At 46.7% G+C, this 17,022-nt stretch overlaps 1 protein-coding gene across 2 annotated transcripts in view; it reads left to right on the top strand.

Moving 5' to 3' along the window:
• LOC119445637 (sulfotransferase 1C2-like) overlaps nucleotides 1–17,022 on the top strand; it is a 47,457-nt gene that overhangs the window by 14,742 nt on the left and 15,693 nt on the right. The window contains exon 1 of one of the 2 annotated variants that reach the window (XM_037709909.2): nucleotides 7,108–7,179. The exons of the other annotated variant lie outside the window; for it this stretch is intronic. The gene's annotated coding sequence lies outside the window, so the exon portion shown is untranslated. Of the gene's footprint in view, nucleotides 1–7,107; nucleotides 7,180–17,022 lie in introns of those variants that run through there. 2 annotated transcript variants of the gene reach the window in all.

The raw sequence follows: 17,022 nt of genomic DNA, 5'->3' as shown, positions 1-17,022 counted from the left end.
CTATCTTGACGACGTTATTGTTTTTTCTCCCACGTTCAGCAGCCACCTTACGCGACTCGCTGCAATTCTTGCGGTCTTCCGAAAAGCCGGCGTTCAGCTGAACTCCACGAAATGTCAATTCGGGCGCCGTCAGATTGCCGTGTTGGGACATCTCGTTAACGCAACCGGTGTACAACCAGATCGGGATAAAGTTCGTGCCGTTCGCAGTTTCCCTGTGCCTCGTTCTGCTTCTGACGTGCGCTGCTTCGTCGGCCTGTGTTCTTACTTTCGACATTTCGTCAAAAACTTCGACGACGTTGCTCGCCCTTTGACAGATCTTGTAAAGAAGAACACGCCTTTCTCATGGGGCCCGGAGCAGGCTCACGCGTTCGCCGCTCTCATCGGCTTTCTGACCATCCCTCCCATACTTGCCCACTTTGATCCATATGCACCGACCGAAGTCCACACTGACGCCAGCGGCCACGGCATCGGTGCTGTTCTCGCCCAGCAGCAGAATGGTACCGAGTGCGGGATAGCTTACGCCAGCCACCTGCTGTCACCTTCTGAGAGGAATTGCTTCCTCACCGAGCGTGAGTGCTTGGCTTTAGTGTGGGCTGTCGCCAAGTTCCGGCCATATTTGTACGGCCGCACGTTTTCGGTCATTATAGACCACCATGCCCTCTGCTGGCTGTCTTCCCTCCGGGATCCGACAGGACGGCTTGGTCGCTGGGCTTTGCGGCTCCAGGAATTTTCTTTTATTGTCATCTACAAGTCTGGACGTCTGCACAAGGATGCTGACTGCCTCTCTCGTCATCCCGTGGATCCTCCTGATCCTGTTGCACATGATCCGGAGACCTGCGTGTTGGCTTTCACTGACATGTGCGACATGCGCGGTGAACAACATCGCGACGAGTCCTTGCAAGCCATCATCGCCGGAGTGCAATCTGGCAGCACCGACGGCCCCTGCCGCATGTTCGTGCTGCACGACGGCATCCTGTACCGCCGCAATATCAACCCTGAGGGCCCTGAGTTTCTCCTTGATCTTCCTCATCATGTACGATCCGTCGTTCTCGAACAACTTCACAATGCACCAACCGCGGGACACGTTGGAGTTTTGCGCACATACGACCGCGTACGGCGCCGGTTCTTCTGGCCGGGACTCTACCGCTCTGTGCGTCGTTATGTTGCAACTTGCGAATTGTGTCAGCACCGGAAAAAACCTCCCCGGCCACCTGTCGGCCGACTCCATCCAATTGAAGTTCCCTCTGAACTTTTCTATCGCGTAGGCCTTGACCTGCATGGTCCTTTTCCGACGACGACTAGAGGGAATAAGTGGATCGCCGTCGCTACCGATTACGCGGCAGGCTACGCGATAACCAAGGCGTTGCCGACTAGTTGCGCAACTGACGTCGCAGATTTTCTCCTCCATGACGTCGTCCTCCACCACGGTGCACCTCGACAGTCACTTACTGACCGCGGCCGCTCGTCCTTGTCTCGGGTTGTTGACGACCTCCTCCGCTCTTTTGCCACAGAGCATAAGCTGTCCACCGCCTACCACCCACAAACTAACGGTCTTACGGAACGTCTCAATCGAACACTCACAGATATGATGTCGATGTACGTTTCCAATGATCACCGCGACTGGGACGCCACGCTGGCCTACGTCACATTCGCTTATAACTCGTCCAGACATGACACCGCAGGATATTCACCCTTTTATCTTTTGTATGGTCGCGAGCCTACATTGCCATTTGACACCATCCTACCTTCTGTGCCACGTGTTACAACTGAGTACGCTCGTGAAGTCATCGATCGCGCTCACATGGCGCGTCAAGTCGCCCGATCACCTCCGTTGGCATCTCAGGATATACAAAAAGAGCGGTACGATCGGCGCCATCGCGATGTTAAGTTCGCCCCAGGTGCTTGGGTGCTCCTCTGGTCACCATGTCGTCGTGTCGGTCTCTCCCAGAAGCTTCTCTCTCGCTACACAGGGCCTTATGAAGCCCTATAGATACGTCAAGTTAACGACGTCAATTACGAGATCTCGCCGTTACAGTTTGATCCGTCCTCAAGTACGATGCCAGTTGACATCGTGCACGTGTCGTGGTTGAAGCCATACTTCGCTCGCAGTTCTTCGCCTGACATGCGCCGAGACGGCGCTTCAGCACCCGGGGATCCTGTTATGGAAGGATAGGAGGAAAGAAAAGAAGAAGAAGAAGATCGAGAGACACTGGCTGCTGCGTGTTGTTGCTGGTCAGCCATCTTGACTACACTAACCCTACTTGTCTATATATTGCAAATACATCCAGTCTATACTCCCAACATCCCCGTAACAATATTCTTGATGCCATGCTTCCCACGTAACATGCACCTTAAGAACCAAGCTGCTGAGACTAACTTGTCTAAAATTAAGAAATTAAGTTCAATGACCGACAAATGTAAAAGAAGAAGCAATGCTGGATATAGAGTCAGTGCAAACGACAAGTTAATGAATATTACGTAAAAAATCAAACCGGTATATTAGTAATAAATTTACAATAAATACGTTGCCGAAGTTTAAACACATAAGGAATATCAGAGGTGTAGTCGTGGAAGCTTTACAAAAATTTCCAGCCTAGTTCCATTTTTAACGCACTGAACGGCCAGCTATAAATTCTCAATACTAGCATTTTATAGCTAAGAGATTAGTTTTATTGTTCAGTAATAAACGTACCAATCTGCCCTTTACACTTTTATATTTTTTAGTTGCAAATGGCTTGAACAGTAACGTTCTTAGCACATTGAAATTTTTGGACTAGCACAAGTTAATGAATAATATGGTACGCGTTATGTGTTATTCAACGCAATGGGGGGAATCCCTCAAGAGCAGCAATCTTCAAATTCAACTACAGGCTGTTCAACTCCAAGCCCGGTCCCATGATGGGACCGGGCTTGGCCCGGTCCCATCATGGGCGAAGCCACCGACTTAACCTGGGGGAGCCTTCGGCTCCCCTAGGTCTCAGTTCCTGAGGACTCAAATAAGGTTCTTGTCATGTCATCTCTATGACTAAACGATGGTGGTAAAAAACGATGGGACAACACATGGCTGCAGAAACTGCGTTGTCTTTCTTTGTCCCGAAGTTTAGTGTTCCTACACAAGTTTCAATTTTCTTCAAGTTAGAGAACATTTTTGCTGAGTCTTTTCGACGTCTGATTCATTTTCCAGTGGCTATTGACCCTTTTCGCTGAGCAGTTTGTTCTAGAAAACCGAGATGGCGCTTCCGGCGGCGCGCCATACGTCGCCTCAGCAACCGCGCACGGATACGAAACCATTACCGCTTCTACCTTGGTTCTGTGCGATTAGCTGTAGGAAATGCAACTGAGTTTTCGCTTACGCACTGTGCTCCAATCATGCTGGATTGAAGACCTGTGCAGCAGTTGGCTGCATAGTTGGCTGCAAAAATAGTGACCGGCATACTAAGGAATGGAATTATTCTGTTCGGCAAAGTTTCCTGACCGCTGCTACTACTTTCTGTACGTGTTACTAGCACTTCGACATGTACGGCTTTACTCAAGGTTACAGAAATTTGCTCATCCTCCAGCATTCTATCGCTAACCTTCAAAGAAAGGACTTCAATTCCAGTACGTCGGCAAGAGTGAATACCGCTCGTGTAACAATGACAAAGGGACTAGCGCCGCTTCCTGTCATAGTAGGTTTCGCGCACAGTATTTACACACATCTACCCCAACTGGCACGGAAACTTACGCACACTCTTTCGGCAACGTGTCAAGAAAAAGTGAACGGGCGCACGCTTCTAAATATATATGCGCACGATATACGCACAATAAATGACGGTAATAAACCGATAGCGCACGAATGGCCGAAACTGAATGTTTCGGGACGGTCGACAAGACTAAGTGAGTTACTGGCGATATTACGTCTTTGCTACAAGGTATTACAATGTACAAAATAGCTGCCTTTTGAAGCCTTGTGCGCAGCAAGAAACAATGTAACGGAACTGAGCACACCCGCTAGCAATGAAGCAGAAAATAATCAGATGGTGACCGCACCGAGGAACGTTACTGAGTCATAAACGTGAAAAGCCGCTCATACAAAATATTTGCTAAATAAAGATCGAAGAGAACGACACCATAATCCTGATTGAAATTATGGGCTGAAAGTTGGGATAGCTTGGAATATATTTGTAGCCTCGCTTTTAGAACAAGCGCGTTATACGCTGCTCGGGCCGTTTAGACATAGCTTAATTAGCTCTGAAAGCGCTTTTACATGTCCTCTGAATCAGTGGCCAAAGCTTCGTGTCGTCCACCCAGTCACCGTCTACGATATCTCCCGAAACAGAGGTTTGATAAGCCGCACCGGTGTCATACACATCCATGTAAACACGGAGGCAGTTGAAACAAGCAATGGACGCGTCACCACATGATCAAAGATGGCAGCGCCCATGGGATTGCCGAGAAAAGGGTCAATATATTTCTAGGAGTATTATCGAAATAGCATAGCGTGCCAAGCCAAAGCGTTGTTTGGTTTTCTTGATATCTGAATTGGGAAATCCGGTTACGTCTAAAGATAAAACTCCGCATGCAAACATATGACAACTTGTGCGCGCTGGGAAGGGGATGGGGAGTGTTAATCAACGCACTTTTTTTCTGCTGATGCGAGCGGCTGCTTCACTTGTGTTTGTGAATTGCGATATTGTTGCAAGGATTCATTTCACCTCGTGGCATCATTTCAACCATACCCCTCTAAACAGTTGTGCAGAGACCGGTGACAGATTGCTAGTATTTCTTATGCAATAATAAATGAATCAATATAAAGCAACATTGGAAATATCAGATTGTAGTGCTATTGAAATTTTGTAATACTCGATATCGGTTATCTTTTCGGCACCATTGAACGATCATCAATTACTACGACGTGCTTGTGTTTGCTCGGTCTCGCGAGAATCTTGAGAGTGTCTAATAATAACGCGAACACCGTCCATGTTGTCAATATGTTTACGAGAACAAGTTTTCTTAATTTTAAAATACATCAATTCCTAGCAGTGAAAATGCCAATCCAAGAACATACAAAAATTAGCTTAGGTTGCAGTGGAGGCGCAATGCTAGAGACAGAGCTGACGCGCACCTAGCTAGTCCTGGCTTTTTGGCTGGCCTAGGCACTACCAAGTCATCCTCAGCATTTTCCGAAATTTATTGCGTATTGATCGATTACCGATTAGCTCGTGATTAGCTATCGATTGGCTATCGATGAATTATTAAGCTTAAGTAGTCCCAACCATGCTTTTCTATACTTAACCAGGCTCAGCTTCGCTAGTTCACATGGGTATGCGTCATGGCACTTGGACCCTTTCTGCACAACCGCCAGGATAAGCCCACATTTTCTGTTTACGCGTCGAGGACTTGCGGCCGGCTCAAACACCTCCGCTGTTAATGAATGTTGCCTTGTTACGTTTCTCTTTGTGAAACCGAAACTTGAGCCCACTTAACGACGTCATCCCCGTTGGTGACTCCCGTAATACGGCAGATTTTGTTTTCAGTTAAAGATAGTTTTTTGCAAAGATAATTTTAATCCGATGTGATGTCCATGCAGCTTTGGGGGTAGAATACCTCAGGTATTTACGGCAACACTGAAGTAAAAAAAAAGACACAGCTCGTTCACGGCGAATATACGTATAGACCGCTGGTGTTGTCGTTTTCGACAGTGGAAAAATTAAGGCTTTTGTGAAAAGCCAACGCCAGAAAATAGCACGACATATGTAGCCACTTTATTTAAAGCACGGCCGTTGGCTTTCAATGGTTTTGTACTCTACCTGAGGCACTACAGAAGCGTTCTCTGTATATCCACACAAAAGGGCTCATTGAATATTGAAGACCGATTCGGAAAAATAGTGACGGTGACCTGTGCTTAGAGCACCAGCCGCTCGTACAGGCAGTGGAAACGGTTGGCGACCTTGCCCATGATTAGATGGTACTTAGCACCAGGAACTTGCGTAGGCTCGCAGTGACCCATTTCTAGTGCGACGTTCTTCGTCCGCCTTGTGGAAAACGCGGACACTTAATGTACTTCAATGTTTAGTACCCGAAGCACGTCGCACTTTTCGTTTTGTTTGTACGGCCACTGAAGGCTGCAATCATGCACAGAATTAAGCACAGGTTAGGTTTAATATTCCACTCACGTTCAGAAAGATGGGCTTAATGTGCGGCTTTTTGAAGTTGCCACAAGCAAGGGGCATTCATGTCTCATAACTTCTACACGGAATCTGTCAAGGTTGCGAATATATCCTTTCGCACACCTTCAATGCTCTAGATTTTTTCGTTGTTGTCTTGCCACTGGCGGCGAGAGAAGTAAAACTTTCTGTATTCCCTGGAGTACGTATGAAGTTTTAAAGTAAATCACTTTCAATGCCGGTGAATGCGTGCTTCCGTTTTCATTTTTTTCGCTATTCGAATTAAAAGTATTCGTTCACCTCCTGAGATGTTTTCCCTTTCTTGCCTTTGTCCCTGTAGAAACTGGCGGGGTTCGATTCACTTTCGTACGCCAGAAAGGTTGTAGGCTGCTAGACAGTGCTACAAAAACTTAATCTATCAACGTCAGATACGTAGCTCTTTCTCTTCTTTTCAGTGCCAGCATTTGAGCCGCGACACCCGATGTCATCGCTTGACAAGGGTAACAGACTTAGGGAACTCACTCATTTTATTAGCAAAGGTCAAGCTCCCCAATTTCTCTCCCTCTTGTTCATTGATAGTGATGGTTTCGAGTGTTCGAGCTTTGATGTTCTCGGCAGCACACAAGAGTTCATAGCCACGTGCCTGCTCCTAAGTTCATGTGTTACGTGACGCTATCAGCCATCAGGCAAGAAAGGATGTTCCACAACCGGCAGTGAGACAGCACGCAACTAATGTGCTTAATGCAACATGAACTTCCCAGTACAAAGCTCACGAGTACGGAATAGCGATTGCCGCAATGCGTTGGATAATTACGCGGTTGATCCGGACGGCCGTCCTGCCTCTTACCGTCGTTTTGGGGTTGACAAAAGCCGAAGGCTATACGTCTGGTACGCTGCCAAATCGCTTGACATCACGCACTTGTATCAGCGAACGCGAGTGCTGCAATCAGTGCAACCGGCCCCACTTTGACGAGACGCGCACATACAACACAAGCACCTCTTCGGCCCACTTTCGTGCTTCGAAAACACACCGGTGAGCGGTTTTCGACCGTAGTATTTTCGGTACAACGCTCTGCAGGCTTTCGTATTTTTGAGGAGGAAATATGCCACAAGGTCATGAAGTATTTCCTCCGTGATCAAATCTTGAAAAATGCCAATGGTTCACGTAGCCATGACTTGTCCGCTAGGTGTTTGTCCGGAACATGGGGAATATTTGATTGCAAAAGTTTCGACATGTATTTATTTGGTCTACTTCTTAAATACTACAGTCCTCTTGTATTCAACAAACTCTGTAACGCTTACTCATCGAATATGGCTTGGGATCACCTACATGAAACGCATCTTCCTTAGAATGGAGCGAGCTGAAATTCCATAGCGTAATTGTGATCATGCGGAAGAAGGCACGTGGCCATCTCACTGTAATATGTTCTCGTCGTCATACATAATTATACTGATGATAGTGGCACTAACATCATTATGTCACAGGCCTTTTTTAAAGAATAGTTCTTTTACGCGGGGCTAACAATCGCTAGGAAAAGCGTGCGCACTGTCTTTTTCAGATATTTATTGAGTTGAGTAGAGCTCTTGAGCAGTCTTAGTGGCTGAATTTTAATTATAATTTTCTTCGTAAAAGTCTCGTCATTATACCTTTTCCTTGTATCTCATGTGGTTCGGTTGTTACACGCGGTAAAGATACTTTACAGTGAAGATGTTCGTGCGACTAGTAGCACAAAAAAGCGTTATATAAGTTTCTTTTCACATTTTCAGTACCACGTTGAGTACTGTTTATTTTGTAGAGGCTAATTACAGAATTTGCAGTAAATTACTTATTTACGTGTTTCAGAGTAAGTGAGCGTGTATTCATTCTTTACACCCTTAACAGCACCCCTATTACATCCTTCTTTCTCGATTTCAATGTATTGCTGTTGTATTCTTGCGATAGCTTTATAAAGACGAATTCTGGCTCGCCAACGTTGTACCCGGAAAAGTGAAATCAACTGATATTCGGAGGTATAGTGTACAGTACAATGGTACGCGTGGATGGGCCGATTGATTTCTTAAAACGCATGACGTTTCACTAAGGGTTTAGCAGCCCGTCATAGCAACACGTTATTTTAGTCCTTGTTCGTACTTGGCAACAGGTCGCACACGAGTCTTGTTGTGTACATGCTTAGGTGAATCTGTGTGCTCTCCCAGTTACAGTTGTCTTGATGGGCTTTCCACCATGGGCGTGAGACATCGGAGCTACAAACGGTGTAGTGTCCTGGGGTGAAGCCGCGTATTCTCTACGTACTCTGAGCCGACGCGGACTCATCTGCCCTTGCTACTTCTAACGTCGTTCGACGTTTTCGAAGCTGTCCTATGACGCTTCGTCAACACGTTCGCTACAGCAAATCTGCATCATAAACCTTTTCCAAGCTACAGCCATGATACTATCCGTGAGTGTGTTTTTAATATGCCCAAACCAAAAGACCCTTTCAACACACTAACATGAAGAAGCGAATCTGAAAGAAGACACCGCGCCCCGCGCCGGAGCAGCTGTGATGTCATGTGACAAGTCATGTGGTAGCTGGGTGAGTCAAGAAGGGAGAAACCGTGCTAACTACGTCATGCTAGGAATTGTGGCAACTTCGATGCAGATTCTTAATTTTAATTATGGTTTTTATTCTTTTCTGATGTGCAATATTGCCAGAAGGTTCTACGAAATTGAGTAAGCAATAAGCATTCTAAAAAGACGTAATGATGACCGGAAAACTATTAGGAGTACTTTAAAGAGCCAGAAGTCTGAGGCTAACCCAATTACATTAAAACTCTCCATTCTGATGACAAGAAATTTGTGAATAAGCTAGATTTTATTAGAAACAAAAAGGAGCACCAAATTTGTGCGCTTCTGATTGTGCATTGGAATATGGACCTTATTGTCATGATGACTAAAGATGGACTCCATTATTAACATTTGCTATGATTTTACACCAGTGCAACAAAGGCAGTTTTTGAAGCATCGACACCCTTTTTTCAAGCATACTTACTGTAGCAGCTCTTCACGTATGCCACATAATGCCTGACAGACAGCAGCAGTGTTCATTTTTGTACAAGCTAAAAAAACGTAAGTAACTATTTCAAAATGTTAGCATTTTACTAGATATGCATGAAACACAGTATTTATAATGCAGGTTTCTACCATGTGTCTGAGCTAACGTTAGCCAAGCTGTTCAATAAAAAAATTAAAAAACATGGTGCAAGGTACAATTATAAGACCTGCGCAGCTTGGTTGTCAGATGTCTAACGACCGAACACTGTAGGGCTTAAAATGAATTCATGCGCAAATTTTTAGGTGCATTTTTCTTTTCGTTGAAGGGTTTGGCTAACGTTAGTTGGGACACCCTATATGTATTATCTCTGTGGCTAAATTAGGATTAGCATGGTCTAGAATGCGTCATTCAAGAAGACTTTATATGCATGCAGAGTCCATAATTTTTACACACAATCCTGTTCATATGAATTTGATTGGGATACTTCATGTGAACTACCCTACAACTTCATAGCTAAATAACACACTTTGACACTGGTATCTTCTATGACCGCCTTCAGATGGTGTAATTTCTTGCGTAAGGGAAACATCTTTTTGAGTACCATTTCCAAATATTTAATTCTGCTTGACAACTTTAAACCAAACGTTCGACAACTAAACTTTTGTCTTACATAGCTTACTTCCATACATTTCGGCCTGCATTTGCCAGCAGCTTTGACTGCTGCTACAAGCTGTCAGTTATTAACAACTTTTACGTGTTACAGCCTGCCAGCGGAACAGAGGCTAGCAAAACATTTGCAAAGCTACACTCACAGCAATACGCTAACAGCGTGTTCTTGTGCATGTATATATTTTACAACTGCATATTTGTTCATTTGTAGATAAATAAAGTGATTTGAATTTTAACTCAGAATGGACAGCATCTGGCAGCAGTTGAAGCGCTCGCATGAAGTCAGTACCACTAAAGAAGCGATATTTTTAGGCAACTGGAAGAAAAGGTTCTGTGGAAATAGAATGGAATGCTAAAGAAGATACTTTAGAAGAAGCGCAGCATCGTTTTCTGTTAGCAAAGTATTTTACACAATTTTGAGGAAAGCTGTGCAAGATTTCAGGATCCGAGGCACTCTACAGATTTCGAACAAACTGGGAATACGCGATACAAGTTCCGGAGCGATTTCAAAGTCTTAAAAAATTATGCAGATACAATGCGCATGTTAAAATCGATGCGGAGCGTAGCTTTAGCGAAGCGGCGAGTGAAATGCTATACACCTAACAACGATTCACACTGTTGTGCTTACTTTCAGTCTATGCCATTTTATGCAATTGCACGCAATGTTTGTGCACCGCAATGAGGTCCCAACTTTAATCTCATGCAATTTTTATATTTCTGCTTTACACCATTCACAAGCTGCTATATCGTAATGCGTATACCAAATGAGGCACATGCATAGTTCGATGCGCCTGTTACAGCGATGTATGATGCTTGTCGAGGCAACAGTGGTGATGACATTAGGTATATTCTTAGACTTCAGCAAGGCCTTTGATCGAGTCAACGATCAAATACTATTGGATAAATTGGAACGCTAGGGTGTTAGTGGAACAGCTTTGCAACTAATCCAAAGCTATTTAAACTCTCGCCTACAATACGTCGAACTAAACAAACTTAAATCCAGGCTGATGCCCATTGAGTGGGAGTTCCTCAGGGAAGTATACTGGGACCAATATTCTTCCTTTTTTACATAATTGATATCGTACAAATTTATAATAAATGCCAATACCTTATATATGCAGACGATTGCTCAGTTCTTATAGATGGCATAAATATGAAAGAAATAGTACCTAAGGCTACGGCCTTCTGTCAGCTACTTTACCTGTGGTGTAAAAGAAATCGGCTTGACCTAAATGAATCAAAAACGAAGTGCGTCCTGTTTCGTCCACTGGGAACTGCGGAAATAGCAACTGGATTCATAACCCTAGGTCCTTACGACATCACCATTGAAAAGTCGGTAAAATTACTCGGAGTCGTTTTCACGGAGCAGATGTCTTGGAATAAGCACATAAAAAACCTACTAACGAAGTTAATCAAAGCTGCCGGTGTGCTAAGTCGTTATAGCCACATACTTCCAGAAAATGTGAAAATGGCTTTATATTGCGCCTTGTTGAATTCCCACTTGTATTACTGCGCATCAGTCTGGGGAAACACCACACTTCAAACCTGCAAAAACTTACGATAATGCAGAAATAGGCAGTGCGGTGCATCCATAACGCCCCGTTTCTAGAGCATACAGATGTACTATTTCGTAAGCATAGAATTATAAAAGCGGACAAAATCTACTTCCACAATAATCTACCTCCACAAGTTGGAAGATTGTCGGGAAGAAGAAGAAGCCGTTCGATCAGGACCGCACATGGGCTCCCGCCTCTACATCGCTAAACTTCCGGATAACTGCCATCTACGCCGCCACAACCAGCATCACTCGACTCCTTACGTCGAATAGAACACGTGGACACCCAAATATACACTGTGAGTCTCTTGCTCCAGGAATTATCTGACTCTCAACTTCGTAAGCGGCGTCCGCCCAGTTAACCCTAACGACGAGTACGGCCGATCGCCATCTCTTGCCGCTCTCCAGAGCTAGGCCTAGGAGAGGTTAGGCTTATCTCCCTAGAGGTCTGGCCGAAGACCTTGACCCATTCCCATGAACCAATGGCCACCAACGATGGTACCAAGATGAATCTCGAGCACACACATATCCCACTTCCTGATGAAGCTGACGGCGGAGACTGGCTCACTGTTAAGTACGGTCGGAAAAAAACATCAACTCCCACCAATCCCCCTCTTCAACCCCGACACCCATCGGTCTCCCGAGTAGAGCGACTCCCACCGCTGCCCCGAAACGACCTCAAGATCATCATCCGCCCCCGAGAGGGACTAAACCTTGCCACATGGACCACGCCGCAGGTTGCTGAAGGCATCAAGATGGCATGTCAGCACCCCACCATTGAGCCCGTATGGACCCTCACAGTAAGAATTGACCCAGTACAAAACATCGCTATTGCTAGCACACCAAACGAAGAGCTAGCTATGAGCATCCGTCACATCAATACAATTCATCTGGGCGGTCGAGAATTTGCGGTCACGGCATACGTAGCGGCACCCGACAGCTCCGCGAAAGCGGTTATTCACGGCATCCCCGCAGGAACTCCCACAGAAGTCCTCCTCAACGGACTATATGCACCTGGTAGAGAAATCTTACACGCTCGGATGCTTGGACAGACCTCCGCGGCAGTGATCACATTCACTGGCAAGACTGTACCCTTCTACGTGCGATATTACAGCGGTGAAGTACGCTGCAAACCATACAGACCAACGACACATGTCTGCCGCATCTGCTACCAAGTAGGCCACCGGACCGATGTATGCTCAACGCCATAAGTCAACGTGTGCCCCCAGTGTGGTACACAAAACCCCACTCAGGACCACCCCTGCCACCCCCGGTGCGCCCTGTGCCAGGGGTCCCATCCTACGGCTTCCAAGGAGTGCCCTGATCGACTGAAGAAGACACCCCTAGCATCACAAAGGACCAGCCGCCATGAACACTCACGATCGAGGTCTCGGTCACGCCCAGGCCAGCGACGGAAGCGTTCCGGCTCCAGGTCTTGCTCCTGTACGCGGAACCAACAGGGAGCGACCCGGAACCCCAGCGGACCTGCTGCGCCGGGATCACAAACGGTGAGCTGGTCAGCACGGCTCTCACAGCACGGCTCTCCCCTCTCACACAGCCCCGCAAAACAAAACCCTCTCAGCACATCTACACCCAGCACCCACCCCACACATTTCTTTCCCCAAAAACAATACTGATATTCAAGAGCAAATTCTAGCTGAGCTAAAGGCGATCAGAGAGGAGAACAAACGCCTCCACGAAGAAAACAAAAAACTTCGCACGCACATTGCAGAATTATACGCCAGTCGTACCGCCAGTCAGGAGTCCGCACCAATAAGCACACCCTCATCACTATCATCTTCGGAGAGTTCTGAACCCATGCTTCTCGCGGAATCAGCAAAACCCACAGAAATCGCACAAGTCGAGGAGAAAGTCGATGCACTGCAACAGCAGATGCTAGCCATGCAACAAAGTATCCAGCAACTTGCAAATGCAATCGAAGAAACACGGCTCGCAAAAGATCAGCGACGTAAGAAGGTGAAAACAATGGCACAACAGGAAGTAGAGCAGGAACACCCTGCCGATCCACCCGTAAGGCAAGATGAATAGAAAAACCAACCACAGCACGGAAAACCAACTCTTAATCTGGCAATGAAATTGTCGCAGCTACAAACGCAAGCATGGATCATTGAGACAGTCATAATTAACGCCAACACGGCACCGAGCGTAATCGCACTGCAGGAAACAGGCACACACCCAACTCAAACCGGCTACAACACACATACTACCACGCCTGAAAGCCGCGTGGCCACACTTACAGCTAAAACGCTCACTACAATACAACACACAGTAGACGGCAGTGACGTCGACCACAACCTAATTGAGATCCTACCCCTCCAAAGAGGCCGAAAGAGCCTTTTCATACTGAACATCTACAGCCCACCAAGCAGAACACACTACAATTAATACCGACTCTCAAGCAGCTTGTCGTAGCTATGCCAGAGGCAGAATATGTTCCATCGCCGCCCGACTCCTCAAACAAGCCTCTCAATTACCCGACGCTGAAATAGTATGGACTCCAGGACACGAGTCCCTCCGTGGAAATCAGCGTGCGCACGCTGTAGCCCGAGCTCATGCCACCCGGGCGCCACAAGAGAGGGATACGGCCGCATCTATGGAGCCTGTACCTTGACAATACCACGCCATATTAGAACACCACAGATTGAACAGACGACAATACCCACCCCCGCACAAGACCCTCTCACGTGAAGACGCAGTAGCGTGGCGACAATTACAAACCAACACATACCCCCCTTTAAGCAGATTACACGCAATACACCCTGCGCTGTACTCGTACAAATGCCCCCTTTGTAACGACTACGCTTCCCTATATCACACCACATGGGCATGCCCCAATATAGAGGTAGCCCCGCATATACCCAACCCCACACCCGAGCAGTGGGAGGCCGTGCTGACTAGCTCGGACCCTCGTGACCAGCAACAACTGGTGCGGCGGGCCCGGGAGACAGCAAGAGCCGCAGGAGCCTTGGACTGAGGGCACCTCCAAACACAAGCAGGAAGACGCCTGCTTGTTTTTTTTTCTCTTAATAAATGTTTTTCCTCCTCCTCCTCCTCCTCCTCCACAAATTACTACTAATGTATAAAAATTCTCAACCTATCAAAAGTGAAAAGCTTTTAGACCTAGCAAATTTAAAAGAAAACATAGCGTTGTACTTTTTTAGGTACAAGCCACCTTTTCAATTTCCTTTCTCCCGTACACATTATGGCAAAGAAATGATTCGACACAGAATGCCACTTACATTGAACGAATACTATGCACAAGATATAGACATACTAACACTAACGAAAAAGGAAATATTTGATCTTTGTGTAGTTTCTAGTATCTAGTATTCTCAATAGATCTTTCTTGATTTACTTATGCTAAAACGTTTGAATAATGTTTTTGGTGATATCTTATACTTGTCCTCATGTAGTTTCTGTTTGTATTTTGTGTGTGTTTTGTTTTGAATACTTTATATTATGCTGCTCGTACATTCTGTAAGACGGTTGATCTTCATTTGAAGGTGCAAAAAGAAAATGAAGAACTTCTCTGTATGCTCATTTCCTGCATGCATATTTGCTGGTGTACGGGTGGCAAGAGCTCAGTCAAGCTGCGAAAAAGCAGCTTTTTTCTCTTGCCACCTATTTTCGTTGCATCGTGTACACGAAAGACGGAAATAAACAGATGGATTGATTGATGACAGGTGTAGGGCTCATAAAAGTGCAGAAGATGCCTGATTATATTTAAGGATTTTATACGTCTTGTGCAATAGTTGCACATACCCAACAACTAAATAATAAAAAATATTGTAGATGATGCGCTATTCCCGGTCCTCGGGCTTGAAACGTACATATGAGCCAGAATACATGTGAAGGTCTTATGTAGAAACTTATTTTTATTATGCAGAAAACAAACAGGTGTGCTCACTGGCACTGTATTGACATCAGTATTTTAAGTGCGACGCACTTTATGGGCGTGGGCTGTCGGCGTTTAATGTGATGTCATGTCATCGTGGTCACGCACAAAAACAAGATCTGCCGAAAATTTACGAGAAGCTTGATACGTTGATGCGGAAAAGCGTCAAGAAGGTACTGGGTATTCCGGTCACGGCGAGCACGGACAGGCTAATGCAGCTCGGCGTTCATAACACCACCCTCGAACTAATAGAGGCGCAACAAGCGGTGCAGATCACGAGGCTTTAAGGCTCCAGCCCGGGTAGGCGCTTCTTGGATGCAGCGAGCTTGCGGCCGCGTTACAGTTACAGTGAGGCGGTTCAGCTGGACGAGAGCTCCAGAGGGACCTACGTCGTCGGTCCCTTCCCTAGAAACGTTCACCCACAGCATAATGCGGGCAGGCCAGCAGCTCGTGCCAGGACGATTTTAAAGACAACGGTCGGCCTGTAAACCTTCGTGGACGCAGCTCAATATGGGCGCTCCGGTAAATTCGCGGTCACGGCGGTCAGCGAGAAGGACGAGCTCTTATCTGCGGCCTCGGTAGGCGCTGTCATGGCCGACGTGGCAAAGCAGGTGGCGGTAGCGCTGGCGATGCAGGATTTTAAAAGGTCGTATATCTACACTGAATCACGCGCGGCCTTCAGGGCTTTCAAATGAGACATCCAAGACACGCTGCAGCAAGCCATCAACGAGGTTGTTGCATACGTAGAACCACGCGGCCTTGGTGGCTCCCCACAGAAATCGGAGCTCCTTCTATGCAGGCCTACGTGGGGAGGTCGAAGCCCAGACCCTAATCCCCCCGAGATACAACTCCACGTGCATCAGCAACTCATACCTACAGTGCCTAGCATCCGTATCCTTGGCTTACGCACCCAACAAAACGGCAGAAACACGGAGATGCTCAAGCAATTAGACACTCATGTACACCAAACAACTCGCCTCATAGCACGCATCGCAAATAGACATCACGGCATGAAAGAAAACAACCTCATTCGTCTGGTAACCACCTACGCCCTTAGCAGGATCACCTACGTCGCCCCGTACCTTCACCTCAATGCGACTGACAAGCTCAAACTCAACACCATGATTAAGAGGGCCTATTAGCAAGCCCTACAGCTTCCAATTTCCACATCTAACGAGAAACTGGATGCCCTCGGCCTTCACAATACCATAGACGAGCTTATTGAAGCTCAGCGTATAAGCCAATATGAACGAATCGCCAACTCCACCACGGGCAGACACATTCTGCGCACCCTAGGCATAACCTACACCACCCAATTCGGACCAAAAGTACCCGTCCCTCCAAACATTCGCGCTCAGTTAGTTATATCGCCCATAACTCGTAATATGCACCCAGAACACAATCAGGAGCGACGTGCAGACAGAGCTAAACATCTACAAAAGCGCTACGACCACGCCGCAGATGTAGCCTACGTGGACACCGCGGAATACCCCCACCAGAACGCCATGGCGGTCGCCGTAGTCGCGGGCTCGCAGTACCGCCTCGTCGCGGCCGTATCAATACTCACCACTCAACCCGAAGAAGGAGAGGAAACGGCCATCGCCTTGGCTTATGCCTCTACCAATGCACACTACATCATCAGCGATTCAAAAACGGCCATGCGCAACTACACAAGAGGACTCATAGCACCCCAAGCACAGAAAA

This window comes from Dermacentor silvarum, chromosome 3, assembly GCF_013339745.2.
Source record: "Dermacentor silvarum isolate Dsil-2018 chromosome 3, BIME_Dsil_1.4, whole genome shotgun sequence".
NCBI lineage: Eukaryota > Metazoa > Arthropoda > Arachnida > Ixodida > Ixodidae > Dermacentor > Dermacentor silvarum.
Note: the sequence above shows the minus strand (reverse complement) of the source record. Positions and strands in the feature narration are given on the sequence as shown.